Genomic DNA, 22,696 nt, shown 5'->3' with positions numbered 1-22,696 from the left:
GGGAGGTTGCTATAAGAAGCAGCATTGTGGAGTTCTCTTGTGGCACAGTGGGTTAAGGACCTGGTGTTGTCAGCACAGCGGCTTGGGTCACAGCTCCAGCTGGGATTCAATCCTTGGCCTAAGAACTTCCACATGTGGTGGGTGTGGCAAAAAGAAAAGGCTGGGGTGGTGGAGAGAAGCAGCACTGTGCAGTAACAACAGTCTGAAGCTATTTATGAGTTGTATGTCTTTCAAAAATTATTTAACTGTTATGCAATATTCAGTTGCATTTATTGCAAAATTGTTTGCTTCTCATTCTCCGCTAGATCAGGAGCATCTTAAAATTGGAAACTGAGAATGATTCAATGATTTATCTAGCACCTACATGGCACTGGGCACAGAATATATTGAGAGAATAATTTTGAATTTAAAAAGGGAGCAAGCGCAAGGGCAGAGATGGGTTTAATTGATTTGCATCAAAGAAAGGGGGAAAACAGAATAATTGATTCGATTACTCAAAATATACTTATGGAGTGCCCAATACATACACATACATATACATACAGTATATATAAAAATATATGGTATGGGTGTGTGTGTGTGTGTATATATAAATATATATATAATATAAGTTTTTGGAGTTCCTGCCACTGGCACAGTGGGTTAAGAGTCCAACTGCAGTGGCTCAGATTTCTGTGGAGGTGCGGGTTGGATTCCCACCCAGCAGTGTGGGTTAAAGTATCCTGCTTTGCTTGGATTCCATCCTTGGCGGGAGAACTTGCATATGCTGCCGGTGTGGGCTTTAAAAAATATATATTTCTATGTATCTATATATATATCTGTATATCTATATATACACACAGAGAGTAATATATACATATATAAATGTATATTATACATATTATATATATTATTTATACTTCCAGGTGCTAGAAATATTGCAGTGACCAGAAAAAAATCCCCATATCTGACATAGATCTTTTATTCTAGGGCACAGGTGTGAAAGAGAAAAATAGCACAAAAAAAGGGAGAAGGGAAGGGACGGGGGAGCTTGTGGTACAATTTTAGGTAGGATGCCAGGGAAGGCCCAATGTAGTCATGAGCTGGATGAGCTTTCAGAGAGAAACATATGAAAGGCTTTAGGAATCAAGAACCATCCAGAGTGAGGAGAGGAAGTGAAAGGAAACCCAGACAGGAATAGTGAGGAGGAGTAAGCTGGGAGGAAGGAAGGAAGCAAAAATGCAGCAATCATGTTACTTTTTACATGTGGTAAAAAACAGATTGTGTGAATTATGACGAAATCCCTTTCCGAAGGAATTCTCTCCTCAGCCTCTCTCCTGAGTCAGTGTTTTCCATCCCTAAACAGAGGTTTTGCCACTCTAGCTTCTGATTGGCCCGGTGTAGGCGCGCGCTCTGCGCCATTGGCCCTCCTACCCGTCTCGATAGGAGTGGCCATCTTGAATCCCGTCCCTGCCGCGGGGCCGCCTGGGAATTGTAGTCCTTGCTGCGCTCTGTCCCGCGTCAGGACTTTTTGCCCTCTGCTCCCGAGCCCCTCAGGCAGCCACCCCCGTGGGCACACGCCCAGGAGCTGTTCCTGCCCCGCGCTCCCTCCCTCCACCTTTCACTTCCCAGCCGCAAACATCTCGGAAGGTAGGGGCGGGGGGAAGCCCAAGTCGAACAACGTTTCTGTGGCGTGGGTTTGTGTTTCCAAGCGCGACGGGTCATTACTCCCGCGGCCCACTGGGGCGGGAACTGACTGGGTACACGCAGCTTGTTGGGAAGTGGTGGGGTTCTGTCTCGAGGACCCGCCCACCTCAGCCAAACCTTTTCACTGCCAGTTCCTGAGCACTGGTCCTAACCCTAATCGCCCCTCCTCCGCTGCATGTTATAAGTAGGTAAACTGAGGCATGGGGCCACACCATTGGTTCTTGGGACGTCCCGGCTCCCAGCTGATGGTGTAGTTGGCACTGACCATTTTAAATGGTTTTCACTTTCATTGTCAAGTACCAGAACTCTGCCCCAACAGATAGAGATCTGCGTTAAACACGTAGCTCTGGGTTCCCCATGGGAAATGGGGAGGGTTTGAACACGTGTCCAGGAGAGGACTCAAGCAGAGCACAGAGAAGGCAGTATTTTGGAAGAGAATTTTAATTTGTTATTTAAAAAGACACAAATTATGGTAAGAGAAATAAGCATTCTTTTGGACTTTCTTACGTCTATTTTATGGCTTACTGATGTTTTTATGAAAACGTGTTTTTTTTTTTTTTTTTTTAAGGTATGTTCATGTGGGGGCAAAAAGGCCAGTTAGTGGAACTGGAGCTTATCTGCGGCTTTCTCTCTAGGATAAAATTCTGCCTCTGCTGTATGACCAGACACTCACAGTGCTTATCTAGGAAAAAAAAAAAAAAAAGGGGTTAACGCTCCCTGCCCGAGTGCACAAGGATGCCGCCAGGAGCTGAAATCTAAATGCAATCTTGCTTGTGAAAGTTTGTCACTTGCAAATTTACTGCTTTATTATTATGAGTCTCTCAGAAATGTGTTGGGCTTCAGCACTAAATACGGCCAGTAGTCGTTTCAGAAAGGCTGTGACCTGTGCTGGGACCGGGACTACCGAGAATGGCCTGGACTCGCACCTGTGAAGCTGGTCTACCTGAACTGGTCACTTCCTGGCTCCATTTTACCACCGGCGGCGGGGGCAGTGGAGGCTGCTGGGTCTTGGAGTCCAGGCCTCTTGTTTCCGGAGGACTAGAACTCCATCTCCCAGCGTGCCACTTTTCTTGGCGAGGTGTCTCCTGGGAGGTGAAGTCTCACTTCCAGTCGTTCTGTGGAGCACACCCTAGGCTTGGAACTACAACTTCCATGTGGCCCTGCCTTCTTGGCTGCCTGCGTCCACCTAAAGAGAGGTGTTTAGTGAAAGTATATTTTGGTTATTGTTGTCGTTTATTGTATACTCTCTTCCAAATACTATGTAGAGGATTATTGCATATGTTTTTAAGTATGTTAGGGATTATGCATGTGTTCAACACTGCTGCCACTGGACAGTTGACAGAGCCTGCTTACACTATCTCTGTTAATAAAATACTGTATCTCCCATTTGTAGGGGAAAAAACTTGAGAAGACAACATATGGTCATACACATAGTAATAAACTGTAATCTGTACTTTATAAATAAATAGGTGTTATATTTAATTATTATAGTTTAATCCTTTAAAGAGCTATATGAGGGAAATAGCCATTTTCATATGCATTTTCCATAATAGAAAGCTAGGAAAGTTAAGCAATGTGTTTGTGGTGCAGGGATTAAAATAACTCCTTGTCACTGCTGTGGCTCTGGCACAGGTTCCATCCCTGCCCCTGAAACTTCCCCATGATGTAGGCCTGGCCAAAAAAGTAAGCAGCTTGTCCAAATTAACTTAGCTAGAGAGAGATTGTAACCCAGTCTGCTTGACAGTCATTCTTTAGAAAAAGACTACCTTACAGAGTGAGAGGGAGCCCACCCTTTCTGAATGCGGAATTTGGAATTTTTCCATTATACCATGTTGCCTCTGTAGTTAGACACTAAATGTTAGCGCTGCAAAAACCTTTGAGATCATTTAAATCTAAGGCAAAGATCTTGGAACAGTTCCTGGCATATAGTAAAGGTTCCACAAATGTTAGCTATATATAGCTTTATAATACTTTATTTTAGAGATGAGGAAACTGGCCCAGGTGGTAAAGCAGTTTGCCCAAAGTCACACAGTTGGTTTGTGTCAGAGGTGAGACTAGACCCAAACGTCTTGTTTCCAAGTTCAGGGTTATTTTCATTCTACCAGTAGTCTGCCAGCAGAAATGCCAGATGTGACGCGGTTTATACAATGCTTTCTCTCCTAATTTATTCTTTCTAGGCCACAGACCAGGACCAATTGTTATAAAGTTTCTTCTTATTTTTGGTAATGTTGTAATGTTTCCTTTATTCAACAGATTTTTTTAAGCATCTTTGCTCATTTTTCTTTAGGTACAGGGCCTCATGAATGAAAAGTAGCTAAGGGTTTAGGGCTAGAAGGATCTTGTAAATCATCTAATCTAACTTTTTCATTTTAAAAAGGAGAGGAGTGAGGTACAACATGTTCTACAGTCTTCATCTCATGCTCTTGGGTCAGAAGCATTATGTTTCAGCAAGGAGACAGGTTTCCCAAGGCCTCATTCCTATATATGACCTTTTAGGCTCATGCTTTCCTTTATTTAGTATCCTTGTCCTCACCTTATTCCTCTAAATGTTTGGTGTAATGTGTTAGGATATGTTTCTGTGTCCTTATCTTTTCTTTTATGTACATGCAGCTTCACTATGCTCCTTTTGTATTTTGGGAATTAGTCTTGTTTGACTACCAATACCCTTTTCTCTTCTGTCCTTTCAAACACTTGGAAACAAAATATAATACTGTGTTTGCATTCACATACATTGAAATATAACCTAAAATAGGGTATAATAAATGAACACATGAGTTTTTTGAATTATATACAACTTTTATTTTAGAAGATATATTGGCCCTTTCAATTATGTATTCACAGATAATGAAACAGATAACTCTCACCTCTTGTGTGTGAAAGACAATTTCTCCATAATTAGATAATAAGGTAACAGTTTTGCAAATTACTAGCTAAACGTTCCTGAGACAGTCACTATGGGAGAAGTTCTCCCTGTCACCCCCTATCCCCCTAGCGCTCTCACAAATGACAGTCTGATCAGCCAGCTTCCGGCAGAGTGCCCAACCACTAGTAGACAATGAAAAATTTTTTGTGGAATTGCAATTATAAGCACCTTTGAGCTCTGTGCCCACATTTCATGCCCTGAATTTCAGTTTTCTCTTTTAATGTAGAAATGTGGCTTTGAAATACAAGTTGTAGCAGGTTGCTTTCAATGTGTACATTGCAGAGAAGAATCTTAGCCTTTGAGGTCATCCTCTGTAGGGCTGTTTCTTTGGGAATGTCCAGATTTGTGACTTCTAAGATGAAAAAGTGATCCAAATAGCAAAACATAAGAGTGGTAGTCTGGATGCCTATGAATCAAATACCAGCCCTGCCTCTTAGGCAGATTATGAAGCCCTTGGTTTCCTCTTCTCTAAAACAGAAATAATAAGCATTTCTACCTCATAAAGTGATGGTAAAGATTAAATAAGATAATGTGTTTAAAGCTTTGAGCATAAAGCTTCACTCAATAGCTTGCATTCAATAGATGAATAGTAGCTCTTTTTTTGTCATTATTAATGTAAATTTATATATGAAAATATATTTATTCAAGATTTAACCTTGAGGCAGATATCTATTTTATAAAATGTTATCATTTGTTTTGTTAGAGGCAATCACCTATAAAATCTGAAGTTAACTGCCACTCTTGAAAAATCCATCTTGTCAGCCTAGTGAAACTCTCTTGTGTTGGCAGAGTGATAGTGAAGCTTTTGGCTCTGCATTGCCTGCTGAGAGGTCCCTGATCTATGGTTTCATCTATATATTAAATCTTGGGTTGAAAAGCAGCTGAATTCTGTCAGTGGGGCCTTCTGTCCACTTCTAGAAAGGACTGGGCCTATCCCAGGAGCCTCAGGGTTGAAGATAAACAGTTGTCATCCAGCTGGTGAGGAATCCCAGGGCAGTGGCCATGTGGACATGGCAGTGCTTCTTTCTAAAGCTGGCAACTTCAATAGCCATAAGGTTACTGATAGATGAGTTACAGAAAAGCGATGACACAGGGGATGGGGAAGGAGAAACAAAATTAGGATCTTAGTAAGAGCAAAGAACAGCTGAATGAAGGAAACAGTTGAGTCCCTCAATCGAGTTGTTGTAAACGTGTATTTATTGAACACATTTATTCTGCTCCTAGCTCTGTGCCAGGTGCACTGCACTATTACACACTGGAGACACAGCTGTGAATTTTGCTGACCTGGAGGTGGTCATGGTGGGGTGGGGGTGGGGAGGGAATATTCTAAGCAGGGAAGAACTTGAAAGAAAGTAGGAAAGTAGAGTGTGATTGGGATTTGATGAGTAGAAAGAAGTTCTTTGTGCTTGAGAGTACACAGATCACTGAATGGGGAAGGAGGAGAGATTAGGCTGCAGAGGCAGGCATGAGTGATATTAGGCAGAGTCTAATTACCTGTATTGTAAAATAATTTTGGACTTTATTCCAAGGGTATTTGGGAAACCATTTCAAAGTCTTAAGTAAGGAAATAAAAATATTGGATTATTTATTTATTTATTTATTTATTTATTTTTGTCTTTTGTCTTTTTAGGACCGCACCCACGGCACATGGTGTTTCCCAGGCTAGGAGTTGAATCGGAGCTGTAGCTGCCAGCCTCTGCCACAGCCACAGCAACGCTAGGTCGGAGCCGCATCTGCAACCTACACCAGAGCTCAGGGCAACGCCAGATTCTTGACCCACTGATCAAGGTCAGGGATAGAATCTGCATCCTCATGGATGCTAATCAGGTTTGTTAACCTCTGAGCCACGACGGGAACTCCTGGATTTGTTTTTAAAGAGTTTGGATGCAGTATGGAGGATGAATTTGTGAGAGATAATATTTGATGTGGGAAAACCAGATAGGCCTATGTTTCTTTAATCCCTGAGCTTTCTGTGTGTGTCTTTAGATCTGGAGAGAATCTCTTGTAGGCATCTTATATAGGGCTCTTCTTTTAAAAACCCTTCAGCCACTCTGTCTTTTGATTGAAGCATTTAGTCCATTTACATTTAATTATTGATAAATATGTGCTTATTGCCATGTTGTTAATTATTTTCTGGTTGTTTTTGTAATTTTTTTGTTGCTTCTTTCTTCTTTTGCTCTTTTCTTTTGTTATTTGATTACTATCTTCAGTGTTTTGTTTGGATTCTTTTCTCTTTTTTTGGCTTTGGTTTGTGGTTACCATGAGGTTCATATACAACAACATAAATATGAAATTTTAAAAGTTTATGACCTCTTAAGTTCATATGCATTCTAAAAATCTTGCATTTTTATTCCCTTCCCCTCACATTTAATGTTTTGACATCATAATTTTTTTGGTGTATCCTTTAATTGCAGAAAAAGGTGATTTAACTAATTTGTCTTTTAACCTTCATACTAGCTTTCTAAGTGGTTAATCTGCTATCTTTACTGTATGTGTAACTTAATCAATGATATTTTACCTTTCATAATTTTCAAATTTCTAGTTGTAGTCTTTTCTTTTCCACTTAGAGAAATTCTTTTAACATTTCTTATAAAGCTGGTTTAGGGGTGGTTTTCTTTTTTAGTTTTTGCTGTCCATAAAACTCTTCTAAAAATGATTCAATCATAACTGTTTTTTGAGTACCTATTATTTGTAACACCTTGTGTTAGGTGCTTAAAATAGAGGTGCTAACCTTGGGTAATTATTGCTATAGCAGGGAAATTAGCTCACTAGTATCTTTTTAAAAAAATTTTTAATTTTTTGCCTGCACTTGAGGCATATGGAAGTTCCTGGGCCAGGGATCAAATCCAAGGTGCAGTTGCTGTCTATGACATAGCTGTGGCAATGCCAGATCCTTCATGCACAGAGCTGGGCCTGGGATTGATCCTACACTGAACACCTCAGAGACAACCCACTATGGCACAGTGGGAACTCCTAGTATCTTTCTTTATATTAAAGTGTAGTTGATTTACAATGTTTTGTTAGTTTAAGGTGTATAGCAAAGTGATTCAGCTGTAGATATCGATATTTTTTTTTCAGATTCTTTTCCATTGTAGGTTATTATAAGATACCGAATATAGTTCCATGTGCTGTATAGTAGGTCCTTGTTGTTTATCTGTCTTATATATAGCGGTGTGCATCTGTGAATCCCAAACTTTTAATTTATCCCTTCCCCTCCCCCTTTCCCTTTGGCAATCATAAATTTATTTTCTATGTCTGTGAGTCTGTTTCTGTTCTGTAAATAAGTTCATTTGTATCATTATTTTAAGATTCCACATGTAAGTGATATCATAAGATATTTGTCTTTCTCTATCTGACTTACTTGCCTTAGTGTGGTAATCTTACATATACCCATGTTCCTGCAAATGGTCATATTTCATTCTTTTTTATGGCTGGGTAATATTCCTGTGTGTGTGTGTGTGTGTGTGTGTGTGTGTGTGTACCACATCTTCTTTATCCAGTCATTTCTCGACAGACACTTAGGCTGCATCTGTGTCTTAGCTATTGTGAATAGTACTGCTGTGAATATAGGGGTGCACGTATCTTTTAAAATTAGAGTTTTGGTCTTTTCCTGTTATCTGCCTAGGAGTGGGATTTCTGGATAATATGGTAACTCTATTTTTATATTTGCTTTTTTTTTAAAAAAAGTGTAGTTGATTTACAATGTTGTGCCAATTTCTGCTGTACAGCAAATTGACCCAGTCATGCATATATATGCATTCCTGTGGTATCTATGTTTTTAATTTTTTAAGTCTCTGTAGTGGCTGCACCTGTTTACATTCCTACCAACAGTATAGGAGGGTTCCTTTTCTCCACAACCTCCTCTGGAATTTTTTACTTTTTTTTTATATATGGCCGCACCCACAGCATATGGGAATTCCCTGGCCAGGGACTGAATCTGAGCTGCAGCTGTGACCTGTGCTGCAGCTATAGCAATGCTGTATCCCTTTAACCCACTTCACCAGGCCAGAGATTGAACCCGTGCCTCTGCAGCAACCTGAGCTGCATTCAGATTCTTAACCCACTGTGTCATGGTGGGAACTCCACTTGTAGACTTTTTGATGATGGCTATTCTGACTAGTGTGAGGTGATATTTCATTTTAGTTTTGATTTGAATTTCTCTGATAATTAGCAATGTTAAACATATTTTCATATGCTTTTTGGCCATCTCTCTGCCTTCTTTGGAGAAATGCCTATTTAAGACATTTTTTGATTGAGTTGTTTGTTTGACTGTAAAACTCTTTATATTTATTTCAAATCTGAATGGTAGCCTTGCTGGGTAGACTATTCTTGGTCATAGGTTTATTCCTTTCATTACTTTTTATATATAGTGTCACTCCCTTATGGCCTGCCAAATTTTTGCAAAAAGTTAGCTTATAGTCTTATGGGCATTCCTTTGTTTGTAACCAGTTACTTTTCTCTCTTTTTGCTTTTAAGATTCTCTCCTTATCTTTAATATTTGCCGTTTCTATTATAATGTATCTTGATGTGGACCTTTGTAGGTTTATCTTGTTTGGTAATCTCTGCGTCTCCTGGACCTGGATGTCTATTTGGGATCCCTATAATGTGAATGTTGATGTTGTCTCAGAAGTCTTTTAACTTATTTTTTCTCTTTATCTGTTCAGGTTGGATGGTCTTCCAGCTCACTGATCTGTTTCTTTGTATTATCTAACTTACAGTACATTCTTTCCAGTGTGTTTTTAATTCGCTACTGTATTCTTTGTGTTTTCTAGCTCTTTGTTAAACTTCTCACTCTGTTCATCCATTCTTCTCGTGATTTCAGTGAGCATCTTCATGATGATTATCTTAAACTTTTCACTGGTTAGACTGATTATCTCTTCTTCATTTATTTATTTTTCTGGTGTTTTGTCTTGTTCCTTTGTTTAGAGCATATTCCTCTTTCTCCTCATTTTGCTTCTGTGTTTATTTTATGTATTAAATACGTCAGTTGCATTTCCTCGTTTTGGAGAAATGGCCTTATAGATGTCCTATTGTGCCTAGCAGCACACTTCTCTTGGAGAGCTGTGTGTTTAGGAGTGTCTCCAATATGGGCTGTGTGTCCCTTATGTTGTGATGGGGCTAGCTATTGTGGACATACTTGGTGGGTAGGACTGGCTGCCAATCTGGTCAGGAGGCAGGACCTGTTTTGTGAGGTGGCTGCTGTCCTGGTGGGTGGGTCTGGGTCTTGTCGCAGCCAGCTGGATAGCCTCAGGACATCTCAGGACTAGTGTTGGCCCAGTAATGGTCAGGGCCAATTTCCTGAGCAGTTGACTTGGGGTCTGGAGGTATTTGAAGCTAGTGCTAGCCCACTGTGGGGTAGACAACACCCTGGGTAATAGGCTAGGAGGACTCCAGAATGGAGCGGAGCTTGTTAGCACTGGCTTCTTGTGGTAGAATGAGCCCTCCCAGGTGGCTGCCACCAGCTTCTATGTCCCCATGGGGTATCCCAGTTGGCTCCTGTCTCTCCAGGAGGCTCTCTGAGATCAGGAAGTGGTTCTAATCCAGGCTTCTTTCACATGACTGCCTCTGCATTGGGAGAGTGTGAGAGATTTTGCATGCACTCTTTAAGAGGAGAATCTTTATTTCCCAGAGCCCTCGATCTCTCCCATGTGGAAGCCCTGCTGGCTGTGAAAGCTGGGAATTCTGGGAGCTTGTCTTCTTGGTGTAGCATCCCAGTCTTGGGACCCTCATGTGGGCCTTGAACCCCTCACTCCTTGAGGAGAACATCTACCATTGTGATTATCCTCCCATTTGTGGGTCTCCTACCTGGGAGTGTGGGTCTGAACTAGACTGCGTCTCCACCCCTCTTCCCCATCTTGTTGTCACTCCTTCTTTATATCTTTAGTTGTAGGAAATCTTTTCTGTTCTCTTCAGGTTGTTCTTATAGATTGTTGTTGTAATTTTGGTGTACCTGTAGGAGGAGGTGAGCTCAGGGTCTTCCTACTCTGCCGTCTTTGGCAACATCCATGAATATTTTTACTTAGAACTTTATATATAGTTTCCAGGAGAATTCTTGGCTTGAATTTATATTACCCTATACCATAATTTCCTTTTTTTTTTCTTTGTATTTCCTGAGCATCTCTGCTCATTAGGAGGTCATTTCACAATGTGATAGTTTTATTTTTCTACCATGTTGATTCAGTAGAGAGAAAAAGAGTAGTAAAAGTGTTTTTGCTAGAGGGTTTAATACAGTTTAAAAATTACATGTTTGGGGGTATTTGCATGCATGCCAAGGTTTTCTTGTAATGATAAATAAGTAGGAATAAAAGAGAAAATTGATAAACTGGTTAAGAGGTTCAGAACAGGTGCTTGTTGACAGTATTCTGGAACTTAAGACTCTTTTCAAGTCTTTTTCTGTGTTTATTAGTGTTCCTCATTATGGATTTACCTCTTTTTATTAACAACCAGGTTTCCATTAAAATTCAAGTATATTTTTCAGTTTCTCAGGCTCATAGCTATTGGAGCTAAAACCCATTAGAGATAATGTGGAAGTATCAGTGCTTCCTCATGAGATTTAATGCTTGCATATTTTAGTTGGGCACAAGCTGGAGGAGAATATGGTCTGTCGTCATTTAATGACTGAAATTTGTGGTATGGGATAAGAACAAAGTTTTTATTTTCTGTAAGACTTGAAGTCTCCTTCACATGTCTTCAGTTCTGAAAAAGAGAAAAAACAAAACACTTCTGTCTTAAGTCTCCACATTAACTGCAATATAGTACCTGCTTGGTCATTCCAGGAGATGGTTGAGTGATGCCTCGAAGCTGGACTTTGTGTATGTGCTTGGAGCCCTGAGATAGGCAGAAGAAGTGGCTGGGACCTGCTGGAATAAGGTTGTTTCTTTCAACTGTGAAGCACTGGCAGTCTCATCCAGCCTCTCCTGGGAATGAGTGCAGTAGAGGAAGAGGTGGTGATATGCAGGAGGCTAGGGAATAGTGAGTGAGCAAGGAGGGGTGGGGAGAGGGAGGGAGGGAGAAACAAATGCAGAGGGTTTAGAAAAGGTATAACAACAAGAAGAAGGTTGAGTGCAGAGGGGGCAGGGCAGAGGGAAGGGTTTTTTTGGTTTTTGTTTCATAAATATATATGTGAATGGTGCCTTCTGGAGCTGTGTTGGACACAGCTTGCATGGCTCTACACTCAGAGAGGCCTTATTAATAGGAGGTGCTGATACCTTCAGAAGAGGGGAAGCAATACTAGAGATACAAAAACAACAGGTGGCCACTGAAGTTTGAAATCCAAATTGCTGGGTTCTGCCCCCTGAGCAAGTAAAGGCAGGGCCTGGAAGCTGCAGCAGCCAGTAACAGATAAACCTGCAGCTGAGGCCCTTTCTTGGCCCCTCTGTGCAGAGCAGAAAGCATCCTCTAAGCTACTGCTTCCTCTTGTCTGTTAAGCTTCCACCAGGCAACAGACCAAGGTTTCCCTGGCCCAGAGGAATTAGCTGTGTTTAGCTTCATAGTGCAGATGAAACTGCTGCATCCAATTTGTATGGGTAAGGGCCTGGCTGGAATTATATGCAAGGGTAGTTTGACCAGAAGCATCTGCATTTCTCTCTAGTTCTCAGGTGATGCAGATGTGGTCCATAGGTCAGACCAGGAATGGCAAGGTTCTAGTTCTTTATAGCTTCCACTATGTTGCTGTTCTGTTTTAATGTGATGAGTAGTGTTGTTTAGAGTCCACAAATACATATATAATTCTGTTACAGGCTGGGTTGATCTTTGGCAAGTTGTTTTCCTTTGCAGAGTTTTATTTTCCTCTATAAAATGGATATAATAAGTATCTACAGTATAGGTAGGTATGAACTAAGTGGGACAATGTAATTAGCACAACTCTCATATGTAATTTCTCAATTAGGTTAGCTACTATTTTTATTATTGTTATTACATTTTTATTTTTACTGTCTTTTTGGGGCCTCACCAGCAGCATTTGGAGGTTCCCAGGCTAGGGGTCCAATAGGAGCTGTAGCCGCTGGCCTACACCAGAGCCACAGCAATGCTGGATCCTTAACCCACTGAGTGAGGCCAGGGATCAAACTCGTGTCCTCATGGATACTGCTTGGGTTTGCTAACGGCTGAGCCACTACGGAAACTCCCACTCTTATTATTTTTGAGCTCAACCTTATAGACCCAAAGGAATGTGGCATTACCGACTTTCAGATATGGGAGCATGGACAAGTTTCTTAGCTAAGTCTTTGAAATGGAGCTTATAATGGTAACTCCCTATGGATATGGCGAGTGTTGAATAAGGTTGTATGTATGCTCTGGGCATGTATTAGCTACTCTCATGATTATGACTACTAATTGCTATATTTAAGGGTTTGCATTAGCAGCATTTGTTACTTGGCTTGAACAGGTTTTCTGTTGGTGTTTTAGGATGGCCCACAAGTCTACTGGGTCCAGTGGCAGATAAGTAAAGAGTGGGTCCAGGGTCTAGAAGCTGGTGATACCTGGCAGTTAGAGCAAGCAGACAGGTAGAGTGTAGGATGACTGTAGCAAGTTTGACTCCATGGTGAAGCTTGCTGTGGCCCTGTATCCCCTGGACCCCACTGGCCTCCTGCCTTGATAACATCTGACCTGCCTGGTACTCTTCTTCCCATTGCAGAGCCCCAGCTATGTTCTTGCCAGTTCTTGGGAATGAGTCATTTTCTTGTTTATCATTAGCTTATTTTCTCATGAAGCATTTACTGAGTTCTATCAGTGATTATATCACTAGTATATAACCACATTATGCTAGGTGTGGTTATATACTAGTGAACAAGGCAGGACAGTCTGTACCCTCATGGAGTCTAATGGAGAGATGGATAATACTCAGGCAAACAAATGCAATTATAAAATGCCAAGTATTTAGAAGGAAAAGTATAAGGTACTACAATTGTGAAAGGAAGAGGTAACCTATTTAGAGAGGGTAGCCAGAGAAGGAGGAGCTGAGGCTTAAGTAGAGGATGTGAGGGAGGCAGCCCTGTGAAAAGCTGGTAGAATAGCTATTATTCCAGGCAGAGGACCAGTCTGTACCAAGGCCTTCAGGGGAGAAAGAGCTGCACTTGTTCAAAGGAATGAAAGAAGGCCTCTGACACCGGACCATAGAGATTAGACACCAAATATGGTTGGCCCCTATAGGTAGGGGCCAGGCAATACAGGGCCTGGCAGTCAAATTTTGGAGTTGGGATTTTATTCTTTGGGTAATAGCTCTGTCCCTTAATCTCAGAACTATGGTTGGAACTTTGTTCTTTGCTATCCAGACCTCCCTCCTTCCGCTGACTTGCTCTTCCACTGAGTAATTCCTTCCAGACTTCTTTTTCTTGCCCTCTTGCCAGAATATCAATTATAGTCCTGGCAGATGCCTCCCTAATGCATGCCATCTCCACTGGCTACTCTGATATATCTGTTAACACCGACTTCCATGTATATAACCCAGTTCCTTCCCATTTCCTTCACCTGGGTTCTCCTCAGAGTGCCAGCTCCACCCATTTCTGCCCCCAATGGGTAACAAGCCCGTATTCCTCCTGATCTGACCCGTCTGCACATGCAGTAGAAATTGGGAACCAAGCCCTTGCTGTAGGGTTGCGTGGAATAGAATGGAAGGGACTGAGGAAGGAAAAGGAGCAATTGGGAAACTACTGATTGGGAGATAAATTGTACTTTTTATATGTTGAAATCATGGATTCAAAAGATTTTAAAAAATTGCTTGAAGGAAACTTGTTAGATTCATCTAGCCTAGTCCTCTTGATTTACAAATTTGGGAGGAGGGGAAATGACTTGCTCTGGGTTACAGACAGAGGCAGTGGCAGAATGATGAGTTCTTTCTTTGCCCCCTGTAGGTTAGGTTCTATGTGTTTTGCTTCCTTGACTTCTAATACTTGCTTTAAATTGAAGTGTAGTTGACTTACAATATTGTGTTGGTTTCAGGTATACAGCAGAGTGATTCAGACTACATATAATCCTTTTTCAGATTATTTTCCATTACTGGTTATTACAAGATAATAAATATAGTTCTCAGTGCTATGCATTAAATCCTATTGTTTCTCTCTTTTATATATAGTAATTTGTATTTGCTAATTCCAGACTAATTTATCCCTACCTCCCACCTTCCCCCTTTGGTAACCGTAAGTTTATTTTCTATGTTTGTGAGAATATTTATGTTTCATAGGTAAGTTCATTTGTGTCATATTTTAGATTCTACATATAAGTGATATCATATGGTATTTTTCTTTCCCTTTCTGAGTTACTTCATTTAGTATGAAAATCTCTAGTTCTATCCATATTGCTGCAGATGACATTATTTCATCTTTTTTATAGCTAAGTAATATTCCATTGTGCATGCGTGCATGTACACACACACACACACACACACATTTATATGTATGAATATACCTCACATCTTCTTTATGCACTCATCTGTTGATGGATGCTTAGGCTGTGTCCATGTCTTGGCTATTATAAATAGTGTTTCGATGAACATTGGAGTTGTAGGTATCTTTATGAATTAGAGTTTTCTCCTCAGATATATGCTTAGGAATGGGATTGACGGATCATATGGCAATTCTATTTTTAGTTGTTTAAGAAACCTCCATACTGTTCTCCATAGTGGCTGCATCAATTTATGTTCCCATTTGAGGTATAGGAGGATTCTTTTTCTCCACACCCACTTCAGCATTTATTATTTGTAGACTTTTTGATAATGGCCATTCTTACCAGTGTGAAGTGATGCCTCATTATAGTTTTGATTTGCATTTCTCTAATAATTAGTAATATTGAGCATTTTTTCACATACCTGTTGGCCATCTGTATGTGTCTTTGGAGAAGTGTCTTCTTAGACATTTTTATAGCTTTTATTTCATCTCTGATTTTGATTAGTGCGTCTTTTCCCTCTGGACTGTAAGCTCTATGAAGGCAGGAGTAGTGGCTATTTTGCTGATGCTGTCTCCTCAGCATGTGGTTTCTGTGTAGGGTAAGTAGTCCATATTAGGTTCCTAAGTTAGAATTCAGGGTTGCACTTTGTACTACATCACGCTACTTCTGGACCATCCTCTATCACTTCTCTGGTTAGCTGTGTCCTGGTTGCATGGGGGAGAATAAGTCAGTGAAATTTACTGAAGCCCTCAGCCTCTCTTACCATCTCTCTGAATATGTCCAGCAACCCATTCGTTCTCCTTATTGGAAATAATACCTTGCTTATTGCATTAATACCGTCCATTTTCCCTTTTTTGAGAAAGTTTGTTCCCTGATGGCAGGGATCTTGTTGTATTCCCAGGCTTATGGTAGACAGAATGAGTTATATCTCATCATTACCATCCAGATCTGAAAGTCTGTGTCATCCTGAGGCTGCTGCTCAATACATTAATGTTGTGTAGATAATAGGAATTTTCAAATGCTGGGAAGTGAAGATGAGGCTTATAGGGAGGGAGTATAGAGAGCAGCCTGCTGTCTGGTTCTGAGCACTGACTGCTGGCTTCACTTCTTATTAGCTGTGTAATCATGAGCAAATTACTCAACTTCTCTGCGTTTTTTATAAAATGAAGATGATAATACTACTTAGCTCTTAGAGTAGTTTTGAGGATTAAGTGAGACGGTTGATGTAAAGACTGCCTGATGCGTGATCAGCCTTGCAATAAATATTACCTGTAATCAGTGTCATTAGACCTGGACTATTGTTTTGTGTACATACTCACAAGTAGTTACTATACATGAGTGCCAGTTTTCACTTGGAAGATCATAGCTAGATCTTCCTCACAGAATTGTGTTGTTTGGGGATCTCTCAAGTTTGGCCATGAAATAAATGTAGAGGCTAGCAGTTCTGGCCATATAGAACTTGCTGAAAATGTTGATGAACAGCAATCCAGGATGCAACACAAAAAATAAATGCTAGTTGATGTTAAATACAAAGGAATGTAAGTCAGAAAAAAATACATCTACCATGTGTAATATTTAAATGCCTTCTCATAAACACTTAAGATTCTCATTAGTCCAACATCTGAAAAATGATAAATATTAATATTTGTCATCAAAGCAAAGCTTAGAAATCAAAGCAGAGTAAACAACTGTTGTATTTCAAGGATTACATAATACTGAATGAATTTTAATTCAACACCTCCAAAATTCTATTTTTAAAACTTTTCTATGAGACTGTTTGATTATTTTTATCCAGTGCACAAATGAGTACATATAGTTGGAAAAGATTCAGGAAGTTTTCTGTTCAGATCATATTCTCAAAGACTTGAGCTGTGTTGTGTTGTGTGTCTATAAAAGAGACTCATGTGTGCCTGAGCCAGCTTCCTTGTCCATTGATCTCCATCTGTTTTAGGAGAATCATGTTGGAAGTTGGCTCTGAGTAGATCAGGAAAGGGCACTGTATGCTTCCTGCTTTTCTGTGGATTCTTTCACCAAGCTTCTCTACACTTCCCAGTTTTGAATGTGCCAAGAATCTTGTACATCATCCTCCTACGGTCAGTAGGGAGCAGAGAGAAAGATGACAGGCTGGTGACATCACCCTGCAGCTAACAGGCTCTCCTTTCCTGCTTTCAGTGTCTGAGATGGCTGATTCAATGTGACAGGGCTTCACCATGTCACTACAAGAACACAGTCCTGGAAGTCAGGAGACCTGGGTTTTAGTTCTGTCTCTCTCACTGCCTTATGCAAGTCCTGTCTTCTCTCTGGGACTCCTTTTCCACAACTTCAAGTGAGGGACTTGGATCTGATAATTCTGAAGTCCCATGCCTCTCCAACATCTTATGATCAAGTAGAGAGCTTCAGTAATCTGATAAGCCTTTCCTCTTCTGTCTGCAGAAGAGCATTTACTGTCTGCAGAAGGGGCATTTGCCTGACGAGGCAGACTTTGGGGCCAGACAGACCAGTATCTTGCCTTGGCTAATTAAGTTCTCATTTTTCTCATCCATTAAATGGGAATAGTACAAGTTTGTTGTAAACACAAAAGATGATGTTTGGAAAGCATCCAGTGCTGCGTTTGACACAAGACAGGGATTTAATGATGGTACTTTTTAATTGTTATTATTATGTTATTATTTTATTATTATTATTATATATTATGTTTATATATTTTTAAAATTTAAATTTTTTTCTTTTTATGGCTGTACCCATGACATATGGAAGTTCCCAGGCCAGGGGTCGAATTGGAGCTGTAACTTTAGCCTACACCACAGCTGTGGTAGTGCTGGATCCTTCACCCACTGAGCAAGGCTAAGGATCACACCTACAGCCTCACAAAGACAACATTGGGTCCTTAACCTGCTGAGCCATAACAAGAACCCCTAAAATTTAATTTAATTTTCATTTATATTGGAGTATAGTTGATTTACAGTGTTGTGTTAGTTTCTGTATACAGCAAACAGATTCACTTATACATATATGTATACTCATTCTTTTTCAGATTATTTTCTTATATAGGTTATTATAGAATACTGAGTAGAGTTTCTAGTGTTAAAAAGTAGGTCCTTGTTGATTATTTATTTTATATGTAGTAGTGTGTATATGTTAATCCAAAACTCCTTATTTATTCCGCCTCTCACTTTCCCCCTGTGGTAACCATAAGTTTGTTTTCTAAGGCTGTGGTCTGTTTTGTAAATAGATTCATTTTATCATTTTTTAGATTTCACATGTAAGTGATATCATATGATACTTGTCTTTCTATGTCTGACTTACTTCACTTAGTATGATAATCTCTAGGTCCATCCATATTGCTGCAAATGGCATTATTTCATTCTTTTTTATGGCTGAGTATATACATTGTATATACATACCACATTTTCCTTATCCATTCCTCTGTTGATAGAAATTTAGGTTGCTTCTGTGTCTTGGCTATTGTACATAGTGCTGCAGTGGTTATTGGGGTGAATGTGTCTTTTCGAATTACAGTTTTCTCTAGGTATATGCCCATGGGTGTGATTGCTGGATCATATGGTAGTTCTATTTTCAATCTTTTAAGGAATCTTCATAATGTTCTCCATAGTTGGTGTACCAATTTACATTCCTACCAATAGTGTTGGAGGGTTCCCTTTTCTCCACAGCCTCTCCAGCATTTATTATTTGTAGACTTTTTGATGATAACCATCTGACCAGTGTGAAGTAGTATCTCACTGTAGCGACATTGAACATCTTTTTATGTGCCTTTTGGCCATCTGTCTGGTTTCTTTGGAGAAATGTCTATTTAGGTCTTCTCCCCTTTTTTTGATTGGGTTGTTTGTTTTTCTCATATTGAGCTACATGTGGTGTTTGTGTATTTTGGAGATTAATCCCTTGTCAGTCATTTCATTTGCAATGATTTTCTTCCCTTCTGTTGGTTGTCTTTTCATTCTGTTTATGGTTTCCTTTGCTATTCAAATCTTTTAAGTTTATTTAGGTTCCATTTGTTTATTTTTGTTTTTATCTTTGTTACTGTAGGAGGTGATTCCAAAAAAATATTGCTGTAATTTATGTCTAAGAGTGTTCTGCCTATATTTTTCTCTAGGAGTTTTTTCTTTCTTTCTTCTTTTTTGGGCCACATCCTCAGCATATGAAAGTTCCCTGGTTGGGGATTGAACTGGTGCCACCACAGAGACAAGCTGTATGATTAACCCTCTGCACCATAGCAGGAACTCCCATCCTCTAGGAGTTTTATAATATGTGGGATAACATTTAAGTCTTTAATCCATTTTGAGTCTATTTTTATATATAGTGTTAGAGAATGTTCTAGTTTTATTCTTATACATGTAGCTGTCAGTTTTCTCAGCACCACTTATTGAAGAGACTGTCTTTCCTCCATTGTATGTATTTCCTCCTTTGTCATAGATTAGTTGACATAGGTGAGTGGGTTTATTTCTGAGCTTTCTATCCTGTTCCATTGATCTATATGTTTGTTGTTGTGCCAGTACCATAGTGTTTTGATAATTGTAGCCTTGCAATATAGCTTGAAACCTGGGAGCCTGATTTCTCCAGCTCCATTTTCCTTTCTCAGGATTGCTTTAGCTATTCAAGGCCATTTGTGTTTCTATACATATTTAAAAATTTTGTTGTTCTAGTTCTGTGAAAAATGTCCTTGGTAATTTAATAGGGAAGGCATTGGATCTGTATATTGCCTTGGGTAGCATAGTCATTTTGACAATATGTTTCTTCCAATCCAAGAACATGTTACATCTTTCCATCTGTTTGTCATCTTATGTTTCTTTCATCAGCATCTTACGTTTTCAGTGTACAGGTCTTTTGCATCCTTAGGTAGATTTATTCCTAGGTGCTTTATTCTGGTTGTTTTTTTTTTTTTTTTGGCCACACCCACAGCCTGTAGAAGTTTCTGGGCCAAGGATGGAACCTGTCCTACAGCAGTGACAACACTGAAACCTTAGACCCTAGGCCATCAGGGAAATCCTGGCTATTTTTTTCTTTTTGATGCAATGGAAAAAGGGATTGTTTCCTTAATTTCTTTTTCTGATCTTATGTTGTTAATGGATAGAAGTGCAAACTATTTCTGTGTATTAATTTTGTTCTTGCAACTTTACTGAATTCATTGATGAGCTCTAGGAGTTTTCTGGTAGCATCTTTAGGGTTTTCTATGTATAGTATCGTTTGCAAACAGTGGCAATTTTACTTCTTCTTTTCCAATTTGGATTCCTTTTATTTATTTTTCTTCTCTGATTGCCATGGCTAGGACTTCCAAAACTATGCTGAATGACAGTGGCAAGAGTGGACATCCTTGTCTTATTCCGGATCATAGTGGAAATGCTTTCAGCTTTTTTTTTTTAACCATTGAGTATGTTGTCATCTGTGGGTTTGTCATATAAGGCCTTTATTATTTTGAGGTAGGTTCCCTCTATGACCACTTTCTGATGAGTTTTTATCATAAATGGGTCTTGGATTTTGTCAAAACCTTTTTCTGCCCTTATTGAGATGATCATATGGTTTTTATTATTCAGTCTGTTAATGTTGTGTATCACACTGATTGATTTGTGAGTAATGAAAAATCCTTACATCCCCAGGATAAATCCCACTTGATCATAGTGTATGATCTTTTTTGGTTCCAGTCTTTTTTGTTGCTGACTGTTCAGCAGTTAGTTGTGATCTTGCTGTTTTTGTGAGAGGAGGTGAGCTCAAGTCCTTCTACTCCACATTTTGTATGAACTCAGAATTTTAAATGTGTATAATACTTAGGTTTTCTGACAAATCCGCAAAGAAATGTCTCTAGCCAACTTTCCAGTTTAGGCAGATACCTGAGGGGTATACCCACTGCCATGGTAACTGCCTAGCAGTTGACACTAACAACTCGCTAACTACTCATTGCTTTTGAGTCTACCCGTGCTCCCATCCAGCTGCCTACTGCTTGCAACTTGCCTGGACCACCAAGCTGCCTGCCTCCTTCCAGCCCTCTCACTGCCCCTCTGTATGTGCACTTGCCACTATGTTCCTTGAGCAAGCATGCAGTAGGGTCCATGACCCTCTCCCTGACTCACCTCTATATTTATATCTTGACTCAGCACTTTTCTGTCTCTTTGTGACTTAGTTTCCTCATCTAAAGTAGGGGGATGATAAGAGAATCTACCTTATTATTTAATTGTGAGGATTAAATGAGTTAATACGTGAAAACACATGGGATGCTTCCTGGTACGTAGTAAGCACCAAATACATGCTAGTAATGATTTGAGCTATTGTTTTTTTATTAGTCATTATAATGTAAATAAAGTAGTGCTCTTTGTAAAGAACTAGGTAAGGCAAGGTGAGTGGGATAGTTATCTTCTCTAATACTCATGCTGAAGGAGATTTCCAGTGGTCTAAGATCCCCTAAACATCTTATTTATCATAGGAAACAGTAAATAAATAATGTCAAATCTATACTTAAAAGCCAAGTGTCAGAGTTCCCATCTTGGCACAGATGAAACAACCCAACTAGGAACCATGAAGTTGCGGGTTCGATCCCTGGCCTCGCTCAGTGGGATAAAGATCCAGCATGGCCATGAGCTGTGGTGTAGGTCGCAGACGTGGCTTGGATCTGGGATCTGGCATTGCTGTGGCTGTGGTGTAGGCCAGCAGCAACAGCTCCAATTAGACCCTTATCCTGGGAACCTCCATATGCTACGAGTGCGGCCCTAAAAAGACAAAAGACCAAAAAAAAAAAAAAAAAAGTCAAGTGTCTGTATTCAACATTAGTTCTTAAACCTGAATTCTAGAGTCTCTTTAGAATCAAATATTACACACACACACACACACACACACACACATTATCTAAAGACAGTAACTTGAAAGATATTTGCATCCCTATGTTTATAGCAGCATTACTTATAATAGCAAAGATGTGTAAACAATCTAAGTGTCAATCTATGGATGAGTGGAGAAAGGAATTTTGGTATTTATATATACAATGGAATATTATTCAGCTGTAAAGATGAAGAAATTCTACCATTTGTGAGAGCATAAGGTGACCTTAAAGGTATTATAGGATAGGTGAAATATGTTAGAGAAGGACAGTGCTGTTTAATTTCACTTATACGTGGAATGTTAAAAAAAAAAAAAAAAGCAACCCTTCCCAGTAATCCTACACTAAACTCATAGAAAAGGATCAGATTTGTGGTTAGCAAAATGTATAAACTTCAATTAAACAGTAAATAAGTATTAGGTTTATAATGCACATGATTATAGTTAACACAGCTACATGATATATGGGAAAGTTGTTAAGACAGTAGATGCTAAGAGTTCTCATCACAAGGAGAAATATGTTTTTTCTTTTCTTTGTGTTATATCTTTATGAGATGAAGGTTATTAACTAAATCCATTTATGGTGATCATTTTGCAATATATGAAAGTCAAACCATAAATTTATAATACAGTGAATGTATTTCAATTATTACTTAATAAAACTGTGAAGAAAATGATATATTTACAGTGGAGAAATGGGGAAAATATAAGATAATTTAAATAGTGGAAAACAGGTACTTTTTGGGGATGACAGTTGGGAAGTAGGAAGAAATGAGGCAAGAGATTTGGTTTTTATTTTTCTGTGAAGTCTGTGTGTTGTCATTTGATTTAAACTATTATATATTATACATTAAAATAAATAAAAAATATTTTATTAAAACT

The 22,696-nt window shown here is 39.4% G+C and overlaps 1 protein-coding gene across 2 annotated transcripts in view; it reads left to right on the top strand.

The window, feature by feature from the left end:
- Nucleotides 1–1,458: 1,458 nt before the first annotated feature.
- Nucleotides 1,459–22,696, top strand: part of FHIT (fragile histidine triad diadenosine triphosphatase) — a 1,432,969-nt gene continuing 1,411,731 nt past the window's right edge. For both annotated transcript variants that reach the window (XM_047778411.1, XM_047778405.1), the window contains exon 1: nt 1,459–1,629. The gene's annotated coding sequence lies outside the window, so the exon portion shown is untranslated. The remainder of the gene's footprint in view (nt 1,630–22,696) is intronic.

This window comes from Phacochoerus africanus, chromosome 1 (genome assembly GCF_016906955.1).
Source record: "Phacochoerus africanus isolate WHEZ1 chromosome 1, ROS_Pafr_v1, whole genome shotgun sequence".
In the NCBI taxonomy this organism is placed as follows: Eukaryota; Metazoa; Chordata; class Mammalia; order Artiodactyla; family Suidae; genus Phacochoerus; species Phacochoerus africanus.
The sequence above is the reverse complement of the archived record's forward strand: the minus strand, read 5'-3'. Positions and strand labels throughout refer to the sequence as shown.